The 17489-nt window shown below is 40.9% G+C and overlaps 1 protein-coding gene across 1 annotated transcript in view; it reads left to right on the forward strand.

The window, feature by feature from the left end:
• NCAM2 (neural cell adhesion molecule 2) overlaps window positions 1-17489 on the forward strand; it is a 272786-nt gene that overhangs the window by 75667 nt on the left and 179630 nt on the right. The gene's annotated exons all lie outside the window — the stretch shown is intronic.

The following is a 17489-nucleotide window of genomic DNA, read 5'->3' on the forward strand; positions in this document are numbered from 1 at the left end:
TACGTTTCTGGACTTTGGGAAGTTGTAGTACGAAAGAAGTTTTATTCTAAGACGTAAACCACAAAGAAGAATAGCATATAATGGAAACACTACATAACCTTAACCATAGCAATATTATCTGCCACTGAAATTAATTTCAGAATTGTGAAACTTGGCAGTTTCACATAGAGAAGGACACATGCAAACAGTCTCTTCAATTCACTTGTTGTTTTTCTAGTTCCTAGGCTGAATACATGATGATTGCTTCTTTGAACTCAATTCAATAATAAAAAGCCTCAGTGCATCTGATGGGTTCTGGTGCTTTAATCAGGTCGATCAGAGAAAATTGTAAAGATGTTTGTTTATTTACACCAGAAGAATTCCACCTCAGTTTTCTGTGCTGCTAGGCTGCAACCTCCCCCTTTCAACATGGGATAACATTCACTCGTGGTGTAATCAGAGCTGACTTCTGTTTACATGAGTGGGAGGTGTATCCACTTATGCCAATGCTGAATCTTGCCCATGGACTTCGTTACCCAGGGTTATCAGAACCCCCAACAGGAACAACTTAAGTATTTCACTCCAGGTGGTGTAAGGAAGAAATCAACAGGAACTCAGCAATTCTGTCTGATCAAGGAGTAATGCAAGTAAGCATGCTCTTGCCTAACATTGCAGGTTATTAGATTTAAGCACACACAGACATAAGCAACAGGTTTAGAACATCCCAGATATTTACATATATTCTGAGACAGTATTGAGTAATCGACAAAAGGTCAGTGCTGACCAAATGCCACCCTGCCGGGGAGTAAATATCTCAGGAAACTGTCTCTCCCAGGATAGCTCCCGAGGACTGCTCCCAAATACACTCTGTTACCTGAACTTTTTATAACTAACTTCTACTAAACACATAGGTCAGACTGACCCCTAATAAATCATCACTTTTCCTAACTTTCATTAAACTTTTCCTATCAGAGGTGTCTAGACTCAAGGTTGTCCATCCACATATCTTCTTTCACTCTCAGTTAATTACTTTTTCCTCCCCTCCTCCCATACTGATTAAAACTGCCAGTAATTATGACCTTGCTTCTGAAACCCTCTCTCCAAATTAACCCTTAACTATGTGGTGTTCTATTTCATTAATTCATAGTGTCTGAGTGCACATAATATGGTTACAATTAGCTTTATCACATTCCGGGATATATGCCTCAAATCTAGAGCAACAACTCGACCCAATCTGATTATCATATATAGCACATAGGGTCTTTACAGTGATGTTAACTATACTCAATTGAGCATGTTCAGGAAATCTCCCTCAGTGTTCTTATATGGGTTATGACTTTTCTGTGATGGGGCCCTTTGCTGTTGTCAGCCAGGAGGTGGAGTGTTGCAAGTCTCACAAATGTGTTATGAGTAATGTGAGTTTGGCCCCTGCTGCAGGAGGTCTCATGACAACATGTTAAGGTCCTCTCTATATATGATTTAGGAGAAACTTAGAGAAATGGTGCACTGCACTATAAAATGGAAGACAGAGTTCTAGTCCCAGTACTTTTTTTGACATTTTGTTAACATTGATGTGCCCTTCACAACACTTCTATTAACTAAAACCTCATACTGCTGCCTTTAAGTAAGTAAGGGCTGGTCTACACTAACCCCCCAATTCGAACTAAGATACACAACTTCAGCTACGTGAATAACATAGCTGAAGTCGACGTACCTTAGTTTGAACTTACCGCGGTCCAGACGCGGGAGGCAGGCTCCCCCGTCGACTCCGCGTACTCCTCTCGCCGAGCAGGAGTACCGGAGTCGACGGCGAGCACTTCTGGGTTCGATTTATCGCGTCTAGACAAGACGCGATAAATCGAACCCAGAAGTTCGATTGCTTGCCGCCGAACCAGCGGGTAAGTATAGACGTACCCTAATTTTCATTCAGACATTTTACAGGTAGGATAATGCAGAGTTTTCACTGGGAAGCTAAAGATAGATCTGTGAATAGAACCCAAGCTTTTAACATAACAGAGCCAAGTCTCATCTGCTTTGCCACATTGCCCTTTAGAAGGATCATGACAAATGCACTAACACAGTTTGGCACTGTGTTATGTTCTAATGGCTAGATGACTTTCAGAGGTTTATGACTATTACTGTCTCCAGGCTAGCACATGTAGGTCTTTACCTGAAGTGGTATCAGCTCAAGCTTTTACATCCAGAGGTCATGGGTTCAAAACCTGGAAACGATCCAAACAGGAGTGAGATTGTATGTGGCTGCTGTCAATTATCACTGGAACACACTTTGTTCCCAGAGTCAGGAATAGACACCAGGAATCCTGATGCCCAACATTTCATTGCTGTATAGAGATAATTGTGTAACCCACAAACAAAGGAGGTTGATGGGTCTCCCAACATGAACTGATCCACATAGCAGATAACAGCATGCTTTCCCCCACACAAGTTATTCCTACATATCACCGGGTCAACACATCACTGGTAGAGCCTGAGTCCTTGTCACTCTGGGGATTAGCTCTTTCCAGGTGCTGTGCCCTCCTTTTGCGGCCTCTTGATTCATCATCCCTCTCGCTCCAGGAGCTGCAGTTTCCATTTCGTGACTTGGCCCTCCAGCCAGGTCACTGCATGTTTTCCCCTTCTGGGGCATCAGATTATTTCAGGGTAACTGGTCCAGTCAGTCTGCTCTCCGTTATCTGGTCTGCACCACTTCCCCAGTGGGTGGGAGGGAAACCTGGGCCTGCCCTCTGCTCCAGGTTCCAGCTCAGGCGCCCTCTCCTCAGCAGCCAAGAATCTGCCCTGTCCCATACCTTGCTGCCTTTCCCCTGAGCCTTTCTGGTTTTCCTCCTTCTCTGCGTTTGCCAGGCTCCCAACTTCCTCCTCCCAGGGAGTAACTGTGGGCTACCTATCCTAGACCCAAACACACCTCCCTTCTCCCATGGAGTGACTACAAAGTAGCCCCCTTCTGCTCTCAGCTCTTGGACTTTATACAGGCCCCTTCTGTTCCTCCCCAGCTGAGCCTCATTTAATCAATTCCTGCTCCTTGGCTTCTCCTCCAGGTGCACTCTGGGAAGTTAATTGGCCCACCGGGCCACCTTAATCCATTCAAGCCTTGTATGGGGTGGACACCCCATCACACACTGCAGCTGACGTAAATCTGAAAGTTATGGGTTCAAACTTGTGTGTGTGTGTATGTGTATGTATGTGTGTGTAATATACACACACACACAAGTTTGAACCCATAACTTTCAAATTTATGTATATGGAATATATAAAAATCAGACTAAGGACCCTGGAATAATTGAAATGGTGGGGTGACTTTATATTGCAAAATGCTGTGTTTAGAAGTGAGTTTGGAGATTTTGTTAATATTTGTCTTAATTTATTTTCAGTAAATGCATTTTGGTTAATAGGAGGTGTTTGTTCAAGAAGAGGGTGAGGTGCTTTAATGTAAGGTATGTTTGGGGCTGAGTGCCAGGTGTAAGAGATTTTTCTTGTGTGTCCAGAAAGTGGAAGATCTTGTCTGCATAAACTTCAAAAGGTCTGAACTTGATTTAATAAATTTATTCATTCTTGGCAGTCTAGCTTTAGCATTTATAAATGACTGGATGCCTTAGTGCATTGCTAGTGCATGGCAGAGCCTTTGACTGTAGGACAGCAGTGAGAATCAACAGAGATTAAAAACTGTTCCGATCCAATGGATGTTCGATGGCTTTATATGGGATGAGTTTGGTGGGTCCAGTTCCAGCTCTCTCATCACAAAATTAGCACTTTTCTTTGCATTAGATTGTAAACTGCTCAGGGTTGGGATATCCCTTACTATGTGGCTGTCCAATGCCTAGTGCAGGGGTCGGCAACGTTTGGCACGCGGCTCGCCAGGGTAAGCACCCTGGCGGGCCGGGCCAGTTTTATTTACCTGCTGACGCGGCAGGTTCGGCCGATCGCGGCCCCCACTGGCCGCGGTTCGCCGTCCCGGGCCAATGGGGGCAGCGAGAAGCCACGGCCAGCATATCGCTCGCACGCACCGCTTCTCGCCGCCCCCATTGGCCCGGGACGGCGAACCGTGGCCAGTGGGGGCCGCGATCGGCCAAACCTGCCGCGTCAGCAGGTAAATAAAACTGGCCCGGCCCGCCAGGGTGCTTACTCTGGCGAGCCACGTGCCAAACGTTGCCGACCCCTGGCCTAGTGCAATGGGGACAAGATCTTGTTTGGTCCCAAGAGTGAAACCTCCTATAGCAGGAGGCAAAATCTCACTGCTCACAGTAAAATTGCAAAATTTGGTAACATGGTAATTGACACACACACAGACACACACTGGGGATATGTCTTTGTCCAAACTGTGTGCTCCTCCAGATCCATCACGTTTCCCCAATCTCTTAGTTTATAAGATCAACTATGACCTTTTTAATTTTACATGCCAGCAATCTGGTTCTGTTATAGGCTCTTCATTTCCAAAAAGGTTCCCGGTTCCTAGTAAACCTAACTCTCTCCTTCCAACACCATTGTCCCATCCACTCATTGAGACCCTGCACTTCTGCCTGTCTAACTGGTCCTGTGCATGGATTTGGAAGCATTTCAGAAAATGCTGACATGGAGGTCCTGGAATTTAATGTGTTAGATAGCAGTCTACATTTGGCCTCCAGGAACTTTCTCCTATCTTTCCTTATGTCACTGGTATGTATATGTACTGTCACCACTGGCTCCTGTTCAACACTGTAGATAAGTCTGTGTAGATGTCTCATGAAGTCTGCACCTTCTCACCCAGCAGGCAATTCACCATGCAGTTCTCCTGGTCATCACAAAACCAACTATCCTTGTGTTTAATAATTGAATCCCCCATTATTATTACCTGTCTCTTCCTAATGTTGGGGTCCCCCAGTGCGAGAGGATACCATGACATCATCTGGAAGGGGAGTCTCAATTATGGGATTGTTTCCCTGTGCTTCAGCTTGATGTTCTGATTCCCCAAGACTTTTGTTGTCCTCAACAGCACAGAGACTGACAGAATGGGGGTGGGACCACTCTACCATGTCCCTGAAAGTCTCCTCTATGTGCCTTTCTGTTTCCCTTAGCTCTTCCAGTTCAACCACTCTAGTCTAAAGCGCCAATATTTGGTTTCTGAGGGCCATGAACTGCTTGCACCAAATACACACATATGCCATCTGCCCACAAGGCAGGTAATCATACATACTTCAATGAGTGCAGTAAACTGGATTGCCCCAATTCTGCTGCTGGAGTTCTACCTGCATTATTTTTATTCTTGTTGGTGTTTTTAGCTGTTTGGTTGGGGTGTTTTGGGGAGGGGTTATTGGCCTAAGCTTAAAGTAAATTTGCTAGATGAGTTTGTCTTTCACACATCCTCTCTAAACTCCCTTGCAAATCTCCCATGTTGACTAGCTCATCTGGTTGTTTAGGACCTGTCTTTTTAAACTCCTGTTCTCACTGAGCTAGTCCCACCTCCTTGTCTCTCTCTCTCTCTCTCTCTCTCTCTCTCTCTCTCTATGTATGTATATATATAGTAAGAGAAAGTCATCAAATCCATGAGATTTTCAAGAGATGCACTGAATGTGCTTTTATTTCTTCACACAATGCATTCTTGCCACAGGATGTGTTGAGGCCAAGAATTTAGCAAGATTCAAAGCGGAATTGGACACTTATTTGGATAAAAAATATTCAGAGTTACAATTGTTCATGCGTGCAATTTTTGAAGGGGTATAAAACATCAGGTTTCAGGGTTCAAACCAATCTCTAACAATTAGGGATTAGGATAAAACCTTCTTGAAGACAGATTATCCCACATTTGTCCACTGGGGAGTTGCATGCACCTATCCCTGAAGCCTCTGTTGCTTGCCACTGTCAAATAGGATACAGGACCACAATTTCAATATGTAAGTAAAACTAAGTGTGATGTGGTGTGCATTAACAAAACAGTTTTAAAAATAGAAAATGCCTTACACTGGGATTAACTAGATTTTCCCTTGGTGGTAAAAAAACATGATTTTACCTGATATAAAAACTCCTCTGTAGATACCATGACATACCTGGTTTGTGCCCCTCCAACTCTGTGGCAAGAGGAAAGAGGAGTGGAGGAAGAGTTTGCTGAGGCTGCAGCACTCAGCAGCAATAGGTCCTGCTTTCTGTTGTCTGTCAGCCAGTTGAAAGTTCAGAGGAGAAAAACATTGTTGGTCCCCGCGGGCTGAAAGATGGAGAGGGATTTGCCCCTTCACCCACCCATAATTGCACCAATGTTCCACAGCTCTCAGCATTTCCAAGTATTTTATTAGCTTATCTATGGGGTGAGGAGAAGTGCCTTGCAGAAGATGGCCTGCCTAGCCCATCTCCATCCCCATTCTGTTGTCTCAATCCTGCAGGATGCTTTGCACTCCTGTGAGGTAGTGTGTGTTCTCATCTACTAGTGACTTGAATGGGAATTGAGGGAACTCAGCAACTCATGGGAGTGCTCAGTGCTTTGTAGAATTGTGCCTAGGAGAGTTGCCAGAATGAGTGAAGCTGCTGTGGGAGCCTTTACAATATACAGTTATAAATGTACAGTGCCTCTGTGAATGATGAGCAAGGTGTTAAAGTTTAAGTGAACTCAGAGTTATCTTCCCCAAGAGAAGGAGATCTTTTCCCCTGGCTCTCCACTTCTCAGTCCACCTTACAATTTTCCAAAGTGTAACACATTAAAAATAAATAAAATCAAATAAATAAGCTCATATGGCATTTTGACCTTTTTGCTGATGGGTCTTACCACAGATCCAGGATCCACAATCTGCTGGCCCATTCATATCCTTCCTCAGTGTGAAAGACTGATGACATTTACTGTTGAGTTTTGAGTGCATTATGACAGCCTTCAGAAATCCTGTGTGGCGATCATCAGCATATGTGTCATCTCGAAAATATTTTTATGAGTTAAAAAAGAAAAAAAAATCCACTGAATCAGAGGAGGGCTGGGAGGTGGAATACATATGTCCACAGTTAAATGTTGCTCTGAGTGTATGGTTTAAAAAAGGATCCCATAGATAAGTAAAGTGATGAAATAGCTGTATAGTGTTTCTGTAATATCACTGTAGCAAGCAAAATACTTATCTAGAGCCATGTTATCACCACTTTCTGTGAGTCAACATACATAATTGTACCCCCATATTATGATTTTTTTTAAAGTGATTTATTTGAATGAATAGTTTCCTGTAGCCAGTTATAAAACATGTGGAGGTTTGATCTTGACAGTTTTGCTATTGACTTGAGTAAAAATGTCATCTGGTCAAAGTTCTTGAGCAGAGTGATCCTACTTACCACAACTGCTGCCATGGATAGTTCACACTGGTGAGCCAGCCGGATCGAGCCACTCGCACGGGGCTCCGGCAGCCAGAGCCCCTCCTCCGCTTCCCCCTCCTCTCCCCTGAAGCTTCAGATCACTCCCCTCCTCTCTCTTCCCCCCTCCCCCTCCCTGCATTCACAGATCGCCGGCCATTCGCATCGGGCCTCCAGCAGTCTGAAGCTCCTCCCCCTTCTCCCCCTCCCCTGCTGTCCAGCGCGCCGCTCAGCAGCACTCTGCGAGGGTGGGAACCGGGCTATGCGCTCCGTGGGGGAGCGCGGCAGCATGTCGGGCTCCGCATGGAGCCCAACACGCTATTCTGAGCGGCACGGTAAGGGGGCCAGGGGGTCAGAGAAGGGTTCTGGAGGGAACAGTCAAGAGACAGGGATCAGGGGGAGGGTTGGATGGGTCAGGAGTTCTGGGGGGGCTGTCAGGGGGTGGGGGGATGGATAAGGTTTTGGGCAGTCAGGGGACAGGTAGGGGGTAGGGTCCTAAGGGGGCAGTTAGGATGGCGGGGTCCCAGGGGGGGGCAGTCAGGGGACAAGGGGGGGGTTGGGAGTTCTGAGGGGGGCAGTCAGGGGGCGGGAAGTGGGAGGGGCAGGGGTGGGGCTAGGTCAGGGCTCCCACCGTCCTCTTTTTTGATTGTTGAAATATGGTAACCCTAGGTAAGTGAAGGTATTAGACTCTAAACAGGATCAGACCTCATATCTGCACATGCTTTGGGACTGTGTGCGTTCTGGCAGTCTCCCACTAGCATAATGGATTCTCTGGCTACTCCAATTTATGCTGGAGTCTGAACTGCAGCTCAGCAGTTTCAAAGGGAGCACAAAGGTGTAATATAGCCACCTGTGGCTGATCCTCTTGTAGCCGGAGTATCTTATCTCAGTAACTGCCTTTAAGATTAGATGTGGTTCTGTGGTAAAACTATTATTTTTGATGGCTGTACTAAATGAGGTCTGTATTAGATAAGACTTATGTTTTATGATCTTTTTCCTGTAAATTGTGCTCATCCTCCTCTGTAGAACTGACATCTATCTGAATAAAATTGTTTTTTCAGGAATGGAGCCTCTAATAACAAAGTGCAGATGATCAAAAAAAATATTAAATTATTTGTTTTTATTTTTTCCCTTTTTATTACCACAGAGGCATGTTTTTGCCCAGCTTTTCTGTAAGATTCTATCACATGCTGCTAATATACTCATCATTATTAGTCATCAACCATTTCTCCTTAATGATTTGCACCTTATAGGCGATGATTTTGAATGACCAGATACAATGTTCTTTCTTCATCATTTCTCTTTCACATGCCTTCATGATTACAAGCAAACCAAAGTGAGCTCTTCCAAGAACAGCAGCCCGACCTTCTGTTTTATGCTGTAGTGTTTGATTTTGGTATGTGGAGTGTGCTGTGTCACCTGACTACTCACCAGCTAAAATGTTGCAAGTAAGCACCAGCACGAAGCAATAAAGGTTTATATAGTTTATATAGTGTTGTCATTTCTTAAATGCCATCTGGAGCTCTCAAGAATATAATTTTCCTGAATTATAAAAATCTGCATAGTACCTGCTTGCATTTCCACTTTGAATTCTTTGAAAGTAGCCACTATGTCTGCAGATGGAAAGAAAGTCAAAGCAACAAAATGCCTTTTCTTCAAGACTAGTTTTTCATGACTTCCTATGTATTACACTGTAGACCTTCAGTTAATGGCTTAGTCTGAATAAGTTCTCCCATGTGGAATAAGCAGCTTTCAACCCCTTCAGAAATTTGTAGCATGCGGCAATGATTGCTACCTGCTTGAAATCTGTAATAAACCAGCTGCTGTTCTAGATGACTCCCAAGGTCTTACATAAAAATAATTCAAGTCCAAGACTCTGCTGTAGCATTATTCTGATTCACTGGACATTAAGGCATAAACACGTAGCAATACTCTGGAATTTTCTGCTGTTTTCAACAGGTGCATGGATAGAATACATTTACCTGAAGAGTATGGGGAATGTTGTGAATATACCATCCAGAAGGGAGCTTCCATCAGCTTCTGCACGTTGATGGCTGTTGTGAATGACAGCCCTTTCTCATCGTCAAAGGTAGATTCTCAGACTAGGAATTGTTTGTCACCTATTTTTGTTGGACTTCTGGAATTTTATCCTAATCCATTACCTTCAACTCAGTTGGCAACTCTTCTCTTCTACCTTGTTACTTCAAGGACCAGCTTACTGGGCCATTCTATATCTTCTGGTTGAAATGCTTCAGACTGAATGACTCACAAGTGTCTGGTTTGAAGTTTTTGCTCTTTCATGGATGACAATTCAACAGCAACTGAAAGCAGCAAGTTTCCTGACAATGGTTGTGAAATTCCAAAGATGATTCTGTTCATCAACTTCAATTATTGTGCCTCTTCTTGAAAATTCAATATCATGTGTTCAAAATATCAGTAATGGTCAAAAAGACCATATAGTAATGGGTCCTTGCTTTTATAGTTAGGAACCATCTGACTGCAGAAAATGAAAGAATGAAGAACTAAGCATAAAGTTAAAGTGTCTTCTTGTTTGGGCTCTGCTACTGTTGACATCTGTGACCACTACTTTGGAAGAATTCAGACCAGAAATATTGCAAGTGCTGCAGAGGTTTTTGTGTGTTTTCAGGACAATTATGGGAATGTATTTAAGAAAAAAAAACAGTTTAAATACTAGACCCGTGCTCCTTTATCATTTTGGTAGCTGAAACGTGACATTCTTTGTATCCAAAAAACACTGAAGCATATCACAGAAGGTGCAAGTTGTCAGTGAGAAAAGCCTGATGTCTCTATACAGTGACAGGCACTGAACTCTAATAGAGTGATATGGGGAGTCATGATACTTTAGTCATAAAAGCAAGTTTTAAACTCTAATATGAGAACAAATAAAGTAATTTCAACCTATCTAGATGTTAAATGTGAGGATTTTATTAGAGATCTTGTACTTGTCCTTCAATAATATAAAATAGATCATTTCACAGCCAAACGCACAATCACTGAGCTCTATAGGAGAGAAGATAATCAACACAGTGTCACAGCTGCTCTCACCAGACAAATGATACTATCAAAGACCAGCCACAATCCAGTCACTATTTCATGCAGCTGTTCTCACCTGCCACACTACTCCCAGCCAACTCAAAATGCACATTCTGGCAAATGTACAATGCCATCTCATTTGGTCCAGTAATCCCACAGTTGGAGTCAGAGAAGGGTTTGATCAATCAAACTCAACCAATAACTACGCCCCCAAGTCATACCAGTTGCAGCCTGCTACAATTGTGAAGCAAGAAGAAAAGAAAAGAGTTTCCAACCATCATCTCATTGTGCACTATCCACCAACACAAAACAACTGAAAAGTTATACACTTGAATCTGTAACATCACTGGACTCATGCCCCTGGAGACATTCTCTGTATCAGAGCACATGATTAGTCCTAAAAGTTGGTTTACACCAAAAGCTGCTATTTTCTCTCCATGGATACTATTCTCTTAGCAATTTCCTCAAGACTCCTGAAAGAGGCATGTCTCCTCTGGAACCCTTAGATATGAGGTTCTCATCAACCCCACTGCTCTCTTGGGAGCCTTGGAAGATGTTTTCCACCCAGCAGCCTGCCAATAATTGCATACATGGGACACCAAATATCAGGAGGAAATTCCAGGGATCACAGCAGGAAATTTCAGGTAACAGGTGATATATAAAGCAATGCAAGTAATAAATAAATTGCAGAGCCCACAGATAAGCAGGTAACCACACTGATGTCATCATTTTAAAGTATTTGATAGAATTCACTAGAGGTGAACTGAATTTTGGGGCAGGGGTATTGTATTTATGTAGAGAACCTCTCAACTTGATTTGTGTTTGGAAAGATTTTTATTTTTTATCATGGCTCTACACAGTTATTAACTTTGAGCTCACTTCAGCATCTATAAAGAACAATCTCATTTTGTTCTTGACAGTTTATTGTACCTTGAATATTTAATCTTTAGGTCTTTGTAAATAAAGCTGATGGAATTAGATTGCTATCACTATTCAAAATGCTAGGCTGTCATGCTGTGAGAGGTTAAACTTTCCAGTTCACTGAATAGGTTTTACGTGTTTCAGTCAGATTTCTTGGGATGGATTGCTTCGTTGAACTCTCATTTATCAGATCATTAGCTTCTAGTCCTACTTGACTACATTTTGAAAGTGTCATAGATCAAGATTTTAAAAATATAGTCAGCATTATTGTATGAAGTCATAGGGCCATACTGAGACCTCCCATAAGTGGGTGAAACTCCAATGTAGCCAATGTGTTCCCTTGTCTGGATTATCCCAGTTTTTACTACATCAATTTTAAAATTACTTTTGTTAAGCTGGTGTATTTTTGAAGTATACAGTGCTCCAAATTTAGCTTGTTTTTCTGACATTTTTTATTGTGTCTTAATGTACTACTTTGTAAATTTCTGTGGCACTGTGCTCTCCTATGTGTGCATGACTTAAACAGAATAAGCCAGAGTAGTCCACATGGAGAGAAAAGGCAGCTATGCATAACACTCTCCCATCTGTATAATAGCCTCACTCTCTTCCACAAAAAATGGGCCAGGTAGAAAAAAGGGGTTCTGGCCTGGAGTAGAGGAGAAGAGACTGGGAGGAGCTACACTAGACAGTACATTCCCATCCAAGAACTGTAGAACAACACATTAAAAGGGGTTATACAGTAAACTTAATGCTGCTTGAATCAGCATTCCTCTCCTGTGTGTTCTTGGTGACATCCTCCCACAGGCTGAGCGCCCACATTTGGGTTGTCAACCTACACTTGTGCATCACCATGTGTATTGATTAATCCAGCCATGCTGCAGTGGCTGTGCATGGGTATTGGGGTCAGACAAGCCCAGCAGGATAGTACCTCTACATAACTACCTGGGGGTCTGAAGTGTTCAAGCCCTGGAAACCATCCAGAAAGATAACACAGTGATGGGCATCTGTATAAAAACCTAGATAGATAATGGGATTGTCTGAACTGCTTTTTCTGGGATCGCTTGCCCTCTATGCTCCTCGGGTGATCCCAGAGAACTGGGATGAATGCAATTTTTTAAAAATACATATACTAGGTGTTTTTCTCCCCTATCTACCAAGTTTTACATGGGAGAAGAACTTTGGATAACAATTAAATTTTATGCTACTTTTATGAAAGAGGCTATACAAAAAGCAATTATAATTATCATTTACATATTGGCTCTCCTGAGAAGAGAACCTACCATTTTCAGCAACCGGAAATGTTACTGCTATGCCGTAATCTATTGCTGATCATTATGAACAACTTACAGCTGGCATTTGCTTCCTGGAAAGTGCCAGACTGAGTTTATGTTCATCTATTGGCTAATTCATAAGTTGTGGTTTAGTATCTCGCTGATTTTGATAATGTGTGCCCCAACTTAGCTTTTAAGACCCTCTGGATAAGAGTTTACTATTACAGCATTGAATTGTAGGACTGAGTGCTGTTGGCCACAGTATTAATTCAAATGGGGATGACTTTCACCCTCGTATGTTTAAGAAATACGAAGTACAGTGGTCATATTAAAGTTATCATTTGACAACAATTACCGCATAATGATCTCAGCTACCTCATAGATTTTCTCTATACTAAGTATAGGAGATACCTGTGGTATTAATGTTGTATCTCTGGACAAATACTGACTATTTTAATAGGAGACACTTTATTTTATATGTACATTAAAACATCAATAAACTGAGAGTAAATGAGTAAACTAATTTTGGTTGGTAGCAGTGACATAAAAGCATCTTCAACCACTATTCTAGGCCTAAAGAGGTGGCAGTTAATTTCCTGAGAAACCAAATGGAATTGAAATAACAATGAACAAGACACTATAATACACCTCTACCCCGATATAACGCGACCCGATATAACACGAATTCGGATATAACGCAGTAAAGCAGTGCTCTGGGGGGGGCGGGGCTGCGCACTTCGGCGGATCAAAGCAAGTTCGATGTAACGTGGTTTCACCTATAACCCGGTAAGATTTTTTGGCTCCCGAGGACAGCGTTATATCTGGGTAGAGGTGTATATATTTTCTAATTATCAAATTATGTCAATGAATATTAATAAATAGAAATGTTTATATATAGATATATCAGTTTATTCATGAAATACTGTATATTCCCATAGCATTTTTATTTCCTCCACCTATAGCCTTTTTAAATCTAATAAAGCCATACTGGTGACTTATAAAGGAAAAGTAAATAACGTAATCCCTGATAAAGCCCACTAAGGTGAAAAAAAAGCATTTCACTATTATTCAAATGGTCTTATGCTTCTCATTGCATACGGTAGAGGGCCTGAATATCAGAGCAGTAGAGTATCAAAGTAGAATATTCACTTTTATAGGTAGTTAGTTTTGATGACCCTGTTGCTAGCCCTAGCATTGCAAAATGTTGTAATATCTTGATTAGTTATCCATATTTGGGTATATTCTGCTCTCAGTTGTACCTATTGACTATAGTGGGTTTGCACAGGTGTAGCAGAGAGAAGAATTTGAACTATTACATTTATTTAGAATTTGATAAGGAGATATGGCCTTGCTGACCATTTCTGGTAGTTTGGAGATAGTCATAACTTCTTACTCTTCTAACAAAGTAAATAGACAAAATTCATCTGAAACTTAGAACAATGAGGCATGATGGTCAACATTTATAAAGAAAATATTTGCTTTATTTATAACATACTTCTGTGGTGATAATCACTATAATGTGTGAACACACAATACCCTGCCATGGCATTACAGTCTAATTACAGAAAAATATTACAATGAAACTAACTTTATGCTAAATTAAATGTTTCCTTTATAATGTTTATCATTGTATATAACACTGATCATTGTGTGTGTATGTGTGTGTAATATATTTTCCTTTTCTGAAACCATGATGCCATAAATACACAGAGAAACTTGAAGTCCTTAGGCAAAATTCCAATTGATTTCAAGAACATATGCTTTGATTTCATTGGGATTATTCTAACACTTTGCAGAAATATTTTCTGTATTGGATAGTAATACTTCTCATTTTGAGGAACATCATTCATTTGAGCCCAAAAGAGACCTACATTGGACATATGTAGTGTGAAACATTATTAAAATCTATTTACTTCCAAAATAAAGAATCAGAAAACCAAAGTTACTGTAAGAGTTATTTACGCTAAAGGAATAAATCAGATACCATCTTAAGTTTCCTCTGTGACTATTTTTTTTCCCTTTCCCCTCATTTTGGATCTTTGTTACACACCTAGTCCCTAATTTCAGCTTTGGCAGGTTGAAAGAAGTGGCACTACTACTTAATAAAGCTATTGTACTGCTACTTAATAAAAACATCTTCACTTTTATTTGTGATCATAAATAAACAAGAGGGATTGGCTGGGACACATGACTTACAAGGAGAGGTTTACAGAACTGGGCTTGTTTAGTCTGCAGAAGAGAAGAGTGAGGGGGGGGGGGATTTGATAGGAGCCTTCAACTACCTGAAGGGGGATTCCAAAGAGGATAGAGCTCGGCTGTTCTTGGTGTTGGCAGATGACAGAACAAGGAGCAATGTTCTTAAGTTGCAGTGGGGGAGGTCTAGGTTGGATATTAGGAAACACTATTTCACTAGGAGGGTGGTGAAGCACTGGCATTGGTTACCTGAGGTGTGGAATCTCCATCCTGAGAGGTTTTTAAGGCCCGGCTTGACAAAACCATGGCTGGGATAATTTGGTTGGTGTTGGTCCTGCTTTGAGCAGGGGATTGGACTAGGTGACCTCCTGAGGTCTCTTCCAACCCTAATCTTCTATGATTCTATGATTTATATGAATAATGGAAACATTCACAGTTCCATTAGATAGTATTATAAATACAATAAACCCCCCAAGAATTAGAAGGGATGACCTCAATGAGACAAACCCTCATCCTCCAGGGCATAAACCAACTGATGGATGAACTTCTGCTCTAAACATTTTAATTCTGTAATTGTTTACTTAGACTTTTTTGCACCTTTTTCCCAGAAGATGTGGTAATGACTATTTTTGGAAACAGGAAACAATTGCCCCAATCTGTTTGTAAAAGTCAGACAGTAAAATAATTTCAGCAGATATATTTGTATAGAGATAATATAACACATTACAATTTATCAGGGAGAATTTATTGCACAGTACAATAGAAAGGTCCTTCATCATAGTTTAAGTGGACCTTTTTTTAAAAAAAAAAATTGTGTTATTTTTGCAGGGCTTCACTAAACCAACAGTCCAAAGACAATATTTTTCTTATGTCATCTCTCATTACTCTGTATTGCTGTATTACTGTATGTTTATCAGAACTAAGTAGGTACATGTTTAATGATGAGACCTATATTTCAATTGGAGCTGCATGGTCCTGAACGAGAATGTTGCCCCCTGGTATTAACCCTAACATCAGGTCTTACATCCTGTGCATCCATCAGATCATTTTTTTCCTTTCTGTTCAACTACCTTACTCCTGTATGATGATAGTTGTTAATGAATGGATAGTGCTGTTAACTACTCCCTATTGTATCTCTGACTTTTTTAACTTAAAGTTACATTCACAAGTCATACGGTCATTTCAGTATAGGAAGTCTCTGATAGCAATATTAAATGTTACCCAATATGATCCAATTGCAGTTCTCAAGGTAAAATCCGAAAGAGTAGTCACTGAATGTATTGTAAAACTGCTAAAACACTTTTGCTTCAATTTATTTTTTAAACAGGAACAAACAATGTAGAATTATCCATTTGTTTATTTCACTTTTTAAAGTAGAACCAGTTAAGCAGCATCCAAACAAGTAACAACAGTCATCAATTTTAACAAATATTAAAACAAAAATTGAAAACATGCCAGACCTGCAAATAAATAAATAAAATAATTTTAAAAGCAAAATTTAAAAAAGATTACAACAAATGAATAAACAAAAAAATCTACGCAAAACATGATGTATCAAGATCTTTTACTCTACTAGTTGTTCACTAGTGACTGTAAATTCTGACATTTGTATGAATGTCCTGATGACTTGAGGATATGCATTTGTTTAATATAATTTGCAGCATTTAAGATCGACATAGTAGGAGATAGTGACCTTGTTTTATTTCTATCAGTTTGAGGGATTTTAGGGCATATTCTTGCGCTGGCATCTACTATTTCAAACCCCTGCACCCATGCAGAATCCTATTGAGTTCGATGGGACTGTGCACAGGAAATGAGGTCTGTGCTATTGGATTCTGAGGTGGGATCAGGACCACAGGTTTCTCTATATAATGATTCCGACATGTACCTTGCTGATATTGTGTTGATGTGAACAATTCTGTGAACTGATTTGCATGTCATTTTCCTTCATTAATTCAGAAACTAATCATATAGACATGAGGTAAAATCCTTCAAACACTAGCAGTCACAATAGGAATCCTTATGGTAATAAGCAGTAGAGCCAGGCAGCAAGGGTTTACAGGATAGGACCTCAGAGTGCTTTAGATGTTTAAAGTATTGTACAAGCATTAACTAATTACTCCTGACAACACTCCTGAGAGGTAGGTATCATGTCCCCATCCCCCCATCGTACAGATGAAAGAACTGCGGCAAAGAGGTGAAGTGAGTTGCTGAAGGCTGTAAAGCAAATAAACTGCAGAGTGAGGATTAGAATTGTGACATTCCAAACTCCTAACCCTTTGCTCATTCCTCTGGACCATGTTACTTCACAGAAGTTAAAGTGTCACTCTCAAGTACTTAATTTTTTTTTCTCAATGTCTATTTTATTTTTCATACTCTTACAGGCTTGTAAATTATATTTTTTTCCTACCTGTTATGCCCACCATAAATATATCCTCCCCCACCCCCAAGCTGGCAAATATTGAACTTTTTTTCCTGGTAAAGCAGAAGCCAATAAGTATGTATGTATGTATGTTTGTTTGTTTATCACAGTTTACTTCTATGTTATATTTCTGTGTTGTCATAAGTATCATCAGTGAAGTCCCGTGGTTCCAGGAGTGTTTTCGGACCGTGGTTTCTTAGTTCATTTGTGTTTCTAGCAGAAAAATAAAAATAATAAAGCTATCAATAGCTGCTTTTTCATTTTTGGATTTTTCAAGTTCTCACTGATATGAAAGAGAACAGAGAGAGACACTGTAATCTTATTTACAATGATTTTAA

Source organism: Emys orbicularis, chromosome 1 (genome assembly GCF_028017835.1).
Source record: "Emys orbicularis isolate rEmyOrb1 chromosome 1, rEmyOrb1.hap1, whole genome shotgun sequence".
In the NCBI taxonomy this organism is placed as follows: Eukaryota; Metazoa; Chordata; order Testudines; family Emydidae; genus Emys; species Emys orbicularis.